At 37.2% G+C, this 12574-nt stretch overlaps 1 protein-coding gene and 1 long non-coding RNA gene across 2 annotated transcripts in view; both read left to right on the top strand.

The window, feature by feature from the left end:
* The window catches only part of LOC107588930 (uncharacterized), an 11163-nt gene extending 9937 nt beyond the window's left edge, over nucleotides 1–1226 (top strand). Inside the window, exon 3 of the long non-coding RNA XR_001609631.1 lies at nucleotides 1216–1226. This is a non-coding gene — a long non-coding RNA (uncharacterized lncRNA). The remainder of the gene's footprint in view (nucleotides 1–1215) is intronic.
* Nucleotides 1–12574, top strand: part of LOC107588996 (cAMP-specific 3',5'-cyclic phosphodiesterase 4D-like) — a 218686-nt gene that overhangs the window by 152429 nt on the left and 53683 nt on the right. The gene's annotated exons all lie outside the window — the stretch shown is intronic.

Genomic DNA, 12574 nt, shown 5'->3' with positions numbered 1-12574 from the left:
GCACACCCTGTTTGTTTTCTTTATTTTATAAATGCACAAAGTTCTGTTGTTATTATGTGTGTATACAAATAAAAGTAGACCCTTTACAGATTCGATTAATGTATTGCTCTTATCTGTAAGATCAAAACTGAAAGTGTAATTTAAGTTATTTTTGGTGTGATCAGGAGAAGATGCCTCAAAACGCGTATCCGCGTTAATCGACCTCAGAGGGTTAAGGTCTCCGCACAGGTTACTGTTAGGCCTTTGCTCCGAAAACGTCATGTGACTGTTTATTTTCACTCTCCTCATTGGGTGTTTTCCAACCAAATGTGCGACCACAACCAGTTTTTATGACTGTAGGCCTCATGGGTTCTCCAAACAGCTTTTGAGGCTGTCAACACCCAGATACGAACAGCAGGTTATGGTGTCATCACCCTGTTGTGGAAAGCCCGAAAAACAAAAGCGCCGCAGTGAATCAGACGGGACAGTGGCGTGCTTTGGGTTTCATGTTTTGCTTCTCACTATGGCTCTGAGGCATCTATAATGGCATCGCTCTGACATGCTGCTTTACTATGGTGATAAATGAGCTAACAGGAATGTTAGTGTGGCACATGAACATGGATTCAGTCCAGTGGAGGTCCGTGTTTCTAGTTCATGTAGCAGTGTCATACTTTAGTTTCCTTAAGTCACAGCTTAAACAGAGGCGTAATAAAAGAAGCACTTCATGGACTAACACATGACAAATTACATTAAACAGACCTTTGGTGTTGGTTTAGTTCATGTACCAACAGTGCTTCCTAAATATTTGGAAGGAAAACAGACACAATTAGAATTTTCTTTACTACAATGAAATTAAAAGAATTGCAAAAGCACCATATGATTTCTTTCCCACCCTACAGCAAGAGAGTATTGTTCTGTGAGAAATGAAAGCATACAACTGATGTTTTGTGCATGTGTGGGTGTGTGTGTGTACTTTTGCTCCTTTAAACAGTCAAACTTTATTTCACAAGAGATCAATGGGATGTATCGTAAACCGTTCAGCTGGTGTTTCTGCACTCTTCTGGATTCAGAAACTACAGGGTTGAGTTCAGATCAGGAACCTGCTGCCTTTAAGGTTGGGTGCTATAGCCTTAAGACATAGCTCTCATCTCAGTCGTCTTCCCTAAGGCAGCGCAGAACACTTCAGTGTGTATTGCCATTGATGTTCAATGTGAAAACCAAACATTTTCTGTGCAGTGCTGTATTTTCTGCAGATTAGTAATACATGTCAAAACTCATTTCCCTGCTGCTAAGAGCAACAGCCATGTATATTCACAAACATGCATGTTTGCTTTGATTTTTATATTATAGAAATGGGCTAGTAATGTTGTTTTAAGCAACGAGAAGTAAACATTAACGTACGTCACAAGCAGAGCATCCCAAGATTATGCAAACATTCGTCCCAATTACAGAAACCGAACAAAGACAAGGTTCATTTGCTTCTATTTGCAAAACAGACAAGTCAGTTTAAACAAGTTTTCTTTGAATCACCAATAAAGGAGAGGTTGTGTGTTTAAACACGTGACTTTTTCAACAATAGTGTCTTCCTATTCCACTAACTAACGTTGAAGTTACTCAGTATTAACTCATTAAATCATCATTGAATTGTAGTGTAAAACAGCTGTTTGTGTGTTTGTTTCGTGAAACCATTTTATTTTATTTCATTTTATTCTTTGTGAGAAGTTAAAATATCAAAATAATATGAAATATCATATGCATCAAGTCTGGAATGAATTTTGGTTTTGCGTTTTGTAGATGGAGGCATTTTAATGGAATTCTATGGCTGAATACTTGAGAGAACAGCAAACGTCTGCAGACAATGAAAGAATTTTAAGCATTTTATCACTACTGTGTGATTAGTCCCAAAATCACATAATCCCAGTCTCTTGTAAACACACACACAGCCAAATACACACATTTCATGTTTGCATTGAACTCTATTCCCCTACAATGTGGTTTCGTGCATGATGAAAAGCATTTTTTCCCCCTCCTCAATTATTTTTCACAAAATATTGAAGAGGATGCATGCTGTCAGATGAAGTATCGGTGCTACATTGTTAAATCAATGGACCAAAAAGGACAGAGCTTGTCAGCGTGCATCACCTTATTCAGTTTGGTTTCGGTTGATTGTGCTCATTTATTCTCTGTCTTCATGCATGTAAGCTTGTTTGAATGACTGTTGCACCTTTGCATGCACCTTTGTGCCATTGCTAATTGGGAAAATCAATTACTGCAAAAAGCAGTGTAGCAAAATAATTAAGGATTAACCAGCACTGAGCTTAGAGTGTGTTTAAGAGATGCTCGGCAATAGACTCACTGTTTTATGACACTTACAGAGTAACTTAAGTTCAGAAACATACCTAATGCCAGTACGCAAATCCATATTGGCCAATGCATTGAGTCTTGTGGTCCGGTTGCATATGTGTAGCATGCATTCTTCTGTTACGGTTGCAGTGACTGTACTCAAGAGGGCGATAAACTGATTAGCTTTCTGATTCAGAACTGTGCTGTGTTTTATTAATATGCAGCGCCGCTATAACATTTGAATGCCTTCTGACTCATTTTGTACCTACTGTGTAACTGTAAATTTTCTCTGTTCATCAGTTTAGGAATCGCTCATAGAGCGACATGCCACCCATTAGTTGCATCTGCACTACTGTAGTAGTTTTATAACGCTTCGTTTCACATTGCGATATTTACTGCATGTTGTCTGCCTAAGCTCCCTGAGCGCCATCCCTGGAGCGTGTGCCACACTAGATAACAAATAACCCGCACACGCAGATGCTGCACACCAGAGACCGCCTCTGTCTCTCTCTCTGTGCCTTTAAACATCAGTGCATGCTAGAAAACAGGGATTTAAATCATGCTAATGGTGTTCTTCCATCTTATATATCATAATAAATTCATATGCATTTAGAGTTTCCATAAATGGATAGGGCAAGACACAACATGCATAACACGTCTACTTTAAGACTAGTGGAAAGAAAACATCCAAAATACACATTTTTATTACACTTTATCTATTTGTGTCTGTAGATTTCAAGTACAATGCATGTTTTTAATGACAGTGAGTTTTCTCCTGCAATTCAGCAGAACTTACATACACCAAACTTTGTTTTTACTCCTATTTATATTTTATAGAGGGCTTTGTTCATAAATAATTGAAAGCTGAGGAATCAAGATTTAATTTGATATTTGTATCTTTTTGTCAATTTTAAAAAAATCTTTCTCTGCATGTGTGCTGACCACTAGACCATGCTTAAGTCTTGAATGTTTTATTCTCTGAAACAAATGACCTCATGCACGTTTACTTGACCGATCATTGCAGATGTTCTTTATAAAGGATTTTTTTTTTTGTAATAGTAAGTTTGTTTTATCAGCAAAACAAGGTTCATTATATAAAAAAATGGCTACTTTAACAGCATGGGCCGCAGAAAATTAGTTGACAGAGCCTGAATGACACAAATATTCAAGAACATTACATTCACTGGGAAAGTTGCATTGTTGTAGGTTAACTGTGGAATTTGAAGCAAGGTGACACATCACTGCCATTGCCTCCTCTTTCCCAGCGATCCGCACCAAACAGCAGCAGCATCCCCGGGTCAGATTGAAGAGGCAGAGGTCATTATTTAATATTGCTCACACTGCAGACGTGAGGTGAGTCAGCAGATCTTAGCAGCCAGCATCCATCCAGGCCGCTCCTCTCGCCTGCATGCACTAGAGCACATTTCTGCGGACAGCAGCAGTCAACACTGGCAACTAAATGCTTATTTTAGCAAGGCTTTGGGAATTAAATGTATTTTTAAAGCAAATAACATTTGGCATTTAACTATGCATCAAATATTTTTATTTGTAGTATTCATCCAAAACATTTCATATTACATAATCAGGTGACATTAGACCCTGAGGATAAGACAGGTCGAGCAGACACGATGCACTCTTCAGTGCTATAAAAAGACATGGCAGCATTGCTTGTGACGTCTGTAGATCTTCCCAGGCTTACCCCTGAGACAGGGCATCCCTGGGACGTCCCGTGTGTTTGCACACCCATGGCTAAGAGGAGGTCAGTGACATCACAAAGGTTGGGTTTGATGGGATTAACATTAGTGTGATGCACTTCCAACAGCAAAACCCATTACCTCAGCCATGTGCTAATGCTACAGACATAAATGCTAGCCGTTCTTCATGTCCGCTGCGCTGTGAGTAATGCAAAGATTAGACTGACAAACATTTAGTGCCAGAACTGTTCAAACTAACAATGCAAGTGAAGGTGGCCAGAGGCTCGAGGAGTCCTCCAGAGAGATTAGCAGGGCTCTGCACAGTTCAGATGCATGTATGCATCGCCGTGTCCGTCTTTATGCGTAGTTTATGAGTCCTCTTTGAAAAAGTGTTCCCTTGCTTGAAGTGTGCTTGTTCAGGTCATGTATTGCCATCTGATTTCATTTTAACAGTAAGGCACAGAGTTAAATGAGTTTAGTGCTTTAAAATGCATTGCTTTCTACACAATTCTGTTCCTGTCTACCTTTTATTTTATTTTATTTAATATGTATGTTTAATTATATTTATATAAGAACAAGTGTAATTTATATCATTATATTTGTTAGCCTATTTATATAACTATGTACACATATAATTAAATTAAATAAAAGGTCATTTACACACACACAAACACATAGTTATAAAAAACCTGTAAAAAAGATTACATACAGTTGTACTGTATGTGTCTTTTAAAAATTGTAGATAGGCCATTTACTGAACTGTTTCATTTTAAGTAATTTTAGAAGGGCACAAAGGGCTGACAGGGTGCTTGATCACCTGAATAATGTGCACTCTTATGCTCTTGATTAAACCCTGCGTCTGTTCACATTTTCACTCATGCTCTTTTGGCCCATAATTGCTTGTATTTCCCTTTAGCTTTGAGGATCTTGTTTCTTGATTGGTTCAGAGGTTGAGGACATTCATGCACAAGCTTTTAGGCCCTTAGGGAATTTTGCAATAGTTTCCAGCTGGGAATGTTGTTTTAAGAAACATGTTTCCAGATGTAAACAAATCACAGAAAATGTTGGTGGTAGAAGGCGTTTCGCATGGAAGTATTATTTATCATGTAGCATTTCTTTACAACACCAATAAACATATGCGGGAGCTGATATGTATATCTCGAATGCAAGAGCCGTATGCATTTATGTGACTTTCAATCAGCAAGTGTTCTGCATGACTGTGAGTGTTAGAAACGTGTTTACTGCACCGTTATCTGTGACGCACTTGAGGGTATTTAAGGGGATGAGGTGGCTTAACCTTCTTTTGTTCTCGTTTAGTCTTCCATGCGGGCACAGGTGGTCTTCTCTCCAGAATATGTCCTCTCGCTGAGGCCTAATCTCATTTGGACTTCAAAGAATATTTTTCTTTTAAATACCCTCCATCTCTCTTTGTTTCATGTTTCATGTTATTTATTTTGTACCCGAAATAGCTGGAGCCTGACGTTAAGCTCGGTTTCTCGTTGTCTGTATATGGAAAGGCTTTGAAAATACACTCTTAAAATCGAAGGCTCTTTATTGGCATCTACAGTTCCATGAAGAACATTTCAAGGAATAGTTCACCCAAAATGGAAACTTAATGAAAATGTACTCACCCTCAGGCCATCCAAGATGTAGATGAGTTTGTTTCTTCATCAGAACAGATTTGGAGAAATGTTGCATTATATAAGCAGTTTAAACTTAAAAACATCTTAAGTGATGGATTTGTTTCTTACAAACGTGCAGCTTTTCGCTTCATAAGACATTAGCTGATGGACTGGAGTGGTGTGGATTATTGTGATGTTTTTATCAGCTGTTTGGACTCTCATTCTGACGGCACCCATTCACTGCAGAGGATCCACTGGTGAGCAAGTGATGCAATTCTACATTTCTCCAAATCTGCTCTGATGAAGAAACAAACTCGTCTACATCTCGGATGGCCTGAGCATGAATACATTTTCAGCAAATGTAAATTTTTGAGGGAACTGTTCCTTTAACATCCATGGAACCTTTCCATTCCACAAAAGGTTCTTTATACTGGAAAAGGTTCTTGAGATTTTTTTAAATGTTCTTCACACGAAGAAAAAAACGGTTCCTTCAAGAACTGCTCACTGAAAGGTTCTTTGGAGAACTAAGAAGATTCTTCTGTGGCCCTCTTTTTGGAACCTTTATTTTTAAGAGTGTAAACTTGTTGGTAATGCCAACAAGGGAAGCTTGTTAGCGAAACGGCGCTATTATTAACCCACTACGATTGCCATCGTAAAGGGGCTGTGATGCTAAATTCTACCTGACAAGTTCACTGTGTTGTCCGTGAAAAAATGTGTCGTACAGCAACTTCAATGAGAAGGTTGTCGGCGCCGCACTTGCAAAGCAGGTCCTGGAGATGCAACGGCGCAGAGGGAGCAAAAGTGTCCTGTGGAGAGGATCATTAAAGCAGTGAGACAGAAGCCCAGACACTGAAGCTGGCAGAACGGTAACTCTCTCATCCCAGGTGATCAGCCACATGGCAGTCATTAATTAAACCTGCCATTAGAAAGAAACATAGCCCTCTTATTACAGGCCACCACTGACACGCTTCCAGGATGAGTCTCTTCACCGCATTTCTCTAATGAGTAGAGCATCTTGGGTAAATAGAAAGACAAACCGACAACCTTTGATGGCAAATTAGGCTTAGCAGATATTTGGGAAAATGAAAGAGAATCATATTTAACTATATAAAGCCTGCTGTATCATATTTGACACAAATTTCTAAGGCTTCTAATTTATCAACAATATTTAAACTGTTGTACAATCTGTACATGCCTTCTGTTGTCTGATTGATAGTTTATACTTTTTTGGAAGTAAAAGGCATTTTAGTATGACTGTAAAAACTGTGTATGTCATCCATACACAGACTGCATGACTGTGGTTCATGTGTCTTTTTGCTGTGAAATCTGAAAATCTGAAAACTTTTATATTATAGTATAACTTTTATATTGTTAGTAAGTAGTCATTTCACAATGAACACTTACTGGACTCAATCAACTTAGGTTTACTTTATTATCCATACGTCTTTTTTAGAAAAATCATGTTCAAATGTGAGAATCAAATATGATCATCAGGCTTCCGAGGAACGTTTATTTGTTCATCTCTCAATTATCATTGTATTGCATTGCATTACAGAGCTTTGATCATAAAACGAATTATTTAAATTGATCTTACTAAGACATTATTGGGAAATATAGAGTGACAACTGATATTTGTGTCATTGCGTTGACATCATGCAAGTAGTCTGTTATACTGTTATAAAGATCGCATTGATTAAATGACAAGCTATCAGAATTTCATCTTACTTTTTGGCCATACAAGTATCAACATCTGCACCAAATTGCATATTTTTGCTCCGTTTGAGATCTGACTTAAATTAAGTTGTTTTTTCCTTCTTCAGTATGAGCTCAATATTCTCAACTATATTATACTATATGTGCAATAAAAGCCAGATGTATTAAATATGATACTCAACAAACAATTTTTTCTTTTGATTTACATTTTTTTTTAATGTTCCATTTTTTAAGAAAGAAAAAAACTAATTCTGACTCTTATTTCATATGTCAGGCTTTACAGGGTTAAAACATTTTAAAAGTGATGTCAGAACTCTGTTGCTAATTATAGCTCAGTTTCATCTAGCTAGTTAAACGTGTTTCACAGCATTCATAGTCACATTTGTCATGCCTCGACTGTGAATCTGATCCACTGAAGGGCTTTAGGAGATCAGCTCTGGCTACATGTCTCATCTTGCACCCTTGCACCTTTTTAAACAAGTTTGACCCACATATACTGCAGAGATGGGCATTTCACATTTACTTTTATTGCATTTGACAGACACTTTTATCCGAAGCAATTTATATTGCAATTAAGGTATTTATTTGATTAGAAACTACTGTAAATAACATTTACTATAACTTTTATATCTTTTTTTATATATTCTCTAAAAAGAACAATAATGTCGGCATTTGCATCTACACCGATATTTTATTATAATTCATTTACACTACCATTTAAAAGTTTGAGTTGGTTAAATTTTTTTATGTTTTCAAAAGAAGTCTTTTATGCTCACCAAGGCTGCATTTAATTGATCAAAATACAGTAAAAACTGTAATATTGTGAAATATTATAACAATTTAAAATAACTGTTTTCTATTTAAATATATTGTAAAATGTTATTTATTTCTGTGATCAAAGCTGAATTTTCAGCATCATTACTCCAGTCTTCAGTGTCACATGATCCTTCAGAAATCATTCTAATATGCTGATTTGCTGCTTTATATCTGCTTTGTAGTATTTAAATACAGCAGTAGTTGTATCGTTTTAGGGTGTTTTGGAGCTCCAACACAACAAGATGGAAAAGAATGTCATGATGGCCATGGAAGATGAAAGACTGATTAGTTTAAGTTTAAAGCATGTATCATGTGACTTGTGATGTCAATCGATGGTCGTCTTGTGTTACGGTATCTGCTGGTGGCCGTAATTATACCTGCTTGACCAAACCACCATGTGGCGTCAATGAAGAGCCCATATAAATGAAGACGCCACCTTCCTTATTAGGCAGTTCAGTCGGTGAGGGAGGGACGGGATCTGAGCTGAAACAGAGGCTAGTTAACTTGATCTAAGAAAAACATTCCAACGGTGCTTCCCAAACAATCCCGGGTCAACAATCCTAAGCCTTTTGGTGCTTCCAGAGGACACACTGATCTTTCAAGATGTCCAAGTTCCAAAGACATCTGGAATTACTTTAGTTTGTGTCTTCTGCTCTAGGGGTTTGTAACAGACCCCCACCAGCCTGTGTATGAAGAGCAGAATAACTCGTCAGTCATCAGTCAACTTACTGTATTGTTCAGTGATGTCGGCTGCTCATAAATCACGGTTTCACCATCAACAGGACAAACATGGTTAAGTGAGCCATTGTTCACAAGTCTCCGTTTCAAAGACAGCACTCCTGAGGTGCTCGGAGTCTTTTATCAGTCAGGAAGCTGTTGTATTGACATAACACAACTCCAGCCGCTGATTCAGTTCTCCTGCATTAATTTACTAATTACAAGTGTAGATGGATTAACTATCCATCCATCTATCGTTCGTTCTGTCTGTCTATCGTTCTATTTATCTATCTATCGTTTTACCTGTCTATCTATCTATCTATCTATCTATCTATCTATCTATCTATCTATCTATCTATCTATCTATCTATCTATCTATCTATCTATCTATCTATCTATCTATCTATCTGTCTATCTGTCTGTCTGTCTGTCTGTCGTTCTAACGTTCAAATTTAGGTTTTCTAGTTTTCTGTTTGTGGCCTCAGTTCAAATTCATGAAAAACGAGTGTAAATTTCAGTATAAAATGTTTCGTGTTTCCATCACATTTTCGTGTGTCTTTTATCTCAGCTGACGGCTTGTGATTACCTGAGACGGACCAAAATACCAGGTGTGAACAAGGGCCTTCAATGGAGTCCATTTTTGTTTTAGCGTCACATTTGTAAATTTCTGAAGCTTGAGTCATCTTTCATGTGAACCCAGTTCCAATGGTAAGGCCGAGGATGAAGATGGGTAGAGGAGTGCAGGGCGCTGGGACACAGCTGGCGGAGTGTATCCGTGCAAAGCGATGGCTAAATGAGGGGTGGCAGGAGATGTGATTGTGTCGTCTCTGGGTCTCCATCGTAGACACTGAATCAGACCAATCAATAGAGGTCTCACATGGGGCCGCTGCTCCTCCAGCCCTCGTTTGTTTTCCCTCCTTTTATTTTTCCAGAAACTCCACCGTCTCTAGGTCAGCATCTGTGTCTCCAGCTGAAGCTAACTGATTAGTGCAGTTTTTCCCATACAAACTAATCAACTAGTCGGCCATCTTGAACCATATCTGGCTGCAACCCGAGTTGTCCAATGACAGTGCAATTGTGAATCTTTCTTGTTTTGTGTTATTCAGATCTCAGTTTGGCAAACATTATTAAATAGATTCGCTTTGTGGAGATCAGGTATGAGAGTATCGCCCTCTAGTGGTGTTTAAAGGAAACACAGCAACCATAGACTGGTAGGTTTAGCCTAGTAACACTTCATTAATCTATATTTTTTGCATTTAATCACAGGATAATTTCTCTTTGTGTGGTATATAGCTTCACTCCTGTGATGTGATTGGTTCAGCTAACCAGTAGGGTGGGCCTATCGCATCACGATATTCATCAACTAGTATGCGGCAACAATTTAGTTTGCTTGTTTCCATGAGGTGCACAGAAACAGGACTGCACCTGTAGAGGGTTTTGTCTGCACCTCGGGGACCATGGTTACAATGCTGATGAAAAATGCAGAGGTTACAAGCCGAAGGTTTGACTAGCTATTTACAAAGTGATATATTGCCACGCCACCTGATCTACCTAATGCTGACCTCCTTTCTGTGCACATGCATGCAAACACAGCTGAATACGACCAGGTCAGATAATTAGACAAAAGATTGTGAGGCACATTTTTATTTTATTATTTAATTTAAATTTGTTTTATTTTTTTATACTAACTTATTTTTATTAAATTAAATGTAAATGTTTTTTATTTTATTTATACATTTTATTTGATAAACTTCCCTGTTTATTAATAATTACATTTATTCATTTAGCAGAAATTGATTAATTTAGCTTTAAATTGTTTTGTTTTATTTTTATTCAGATATTATTTGTTAACTTAATTTGATTGATCTGATTATTAATAAGTTACTAATTTAGCCAATACATTTAAAGTATGCATTTAACCCAACTATTATTATTATTTAAATTGTTTTAGGTTTTATTTGTTAAACTTAATTTGATTTATGTTTCAATATTTCAATAATTACATTTACCTTTATTAATTTGGCAGACATTGTTATTCAACCATGCAATTGCAACAGCTATTACTCTACATATTTCTAAATATTGTTTAATTTTTTTGTCAGATTGCACCAGGTGCACCTTCTTAGAATGGTTCAAGTGGCCATAAATATATTACAGTTTTAATCCTAAAATCATATTTAACTCTGCTGTGTATTCATTGGTCATACATTCTGCCCGGTTACCCGACCAGGAACGACCCAATAGCCCGTCGCTAAATGAATCATCAGTTTCAACATCACAATCCTTTTAGAGCAGATGGGATCAATGAAGCCATATCTTCTTCCCTGAATTAATCATAGTTTTCTGTTTTGTAGAGAAATGAATAGTCAAGGGAAGAGGCTTTATGATTCCCGCAAACATCTGCTGCTCTGCTGTTTTCATCACCAGTGCTGAACACACGGTCATAAATCAATACAATGAATTCACCTGTCCATGTACAGTACACTCACGCTTCCCTTCCACATGGAGGACGATGCACGAGCAGACAATAGGGTTTGTAACACTGTTATTAGTTTTTCCATTAAATTGTGTATTCTAGTATCTAGAAAGCAGAGTGACCAGTGAACATTAGAGAACATATGATGTGTTTTAATATGCAAAAATTCTGAATTAAGATAAACATTTGTTTTGCAAAATATTTGCAAAAAATTTAATCAGAATTACTTCAAAACAGAAACATGTACATACTTGAGATTGTCAAAGGATTTTGAAACCGTTAATTGGCCAGGCGCACATTAGAGATTGGTCATACTGGTCGACTAATCAACTGGTTGTCTAATAACCAGCCAGTTGATTAGTATAAATTAAATTCAATTAAAATGTATTTATTTGTTTATTTGTACTAATTTGCCAGAGTAGTACATTTAATCCGAATCAGAACAGAAAATCAAGCGTAGCTTTAGTTCTGGCAGGTCACGTTAGTCAAGCTCGCATCAGCTGACTCTCAGCTGATCCCCATCTACCTATGGGAATACATACCTAAGCATTCATATGTAAGGCCCCTCAGTATTATCAGCAGTTTTCACATTGCTCAATAGCTAATTACCCTCCTCCATCCCCAGCTCCTCCTCTGTCAGTCAGGATTCAGCCTTCTGATTCTACTTTGAATCAGACTAATTCTAAAATGTGTACATAAAATTATTGAACTTTAACAATATCTGCAATACATTTATGTTGGTTATGTTCTTACTGCTCTCCCTGCTCTCATCCATGCTAGGCTGCATGGATGCGCAGGGAGTTCTTGCCCAGAACAGAACCATGCCGCCAATCCAAACTGTATGCTAATTGTCAATCATCTTTGACGATAGTGGTCCTGACAGAAATGTACATTGTACACTGGTCAGCTAACGGGTTGCCTAATAGCCAACTGTTTGATTAGTAAGGGCAATTCAATTAAATTACATTTTATTTTATTATTAAAATGTAGTGTATTTTTTAGCTAAATATTTGCAGAAGATGTGATCAGAATTATTTGAACATGTACATTGTACACAATATATATACACACTAAATATATAGTATTATTTTGCTATCAGAATGAGTGATAATAATATGTTTAAGTTTTTCCATCTTTTTGTGCTTTAGTTAGCAGCTAAAATTAACTAATGTATGCAGTTTGCCTGTCTATGCACATTCAGGTGACAATTTTAT

Source organism: Sinocyclocheilus grahami, unplaced genomic scaffold, assembly GCF_001515645.1.
Source record: "Sinocyclocheilus grahami isolate Dianchi unplaced genomic scaffold, SAMN03320097.WGS_v1.1 scaffold110.1, whole genome shotgun sequence".
NCBI classification, from domain to species: Eukaryota; Metazoa; Chordata; class Actinopteri; order Cypriniformes; family Cyprinidae; genus Sinocyclocheilus; species Sinocyclocheilus grahami.
The sequence above is the reverse complement of the archived record's forward strand: the minus strand, read 5'-3'. Positions and strand labels throughout refer to the sequence as shown.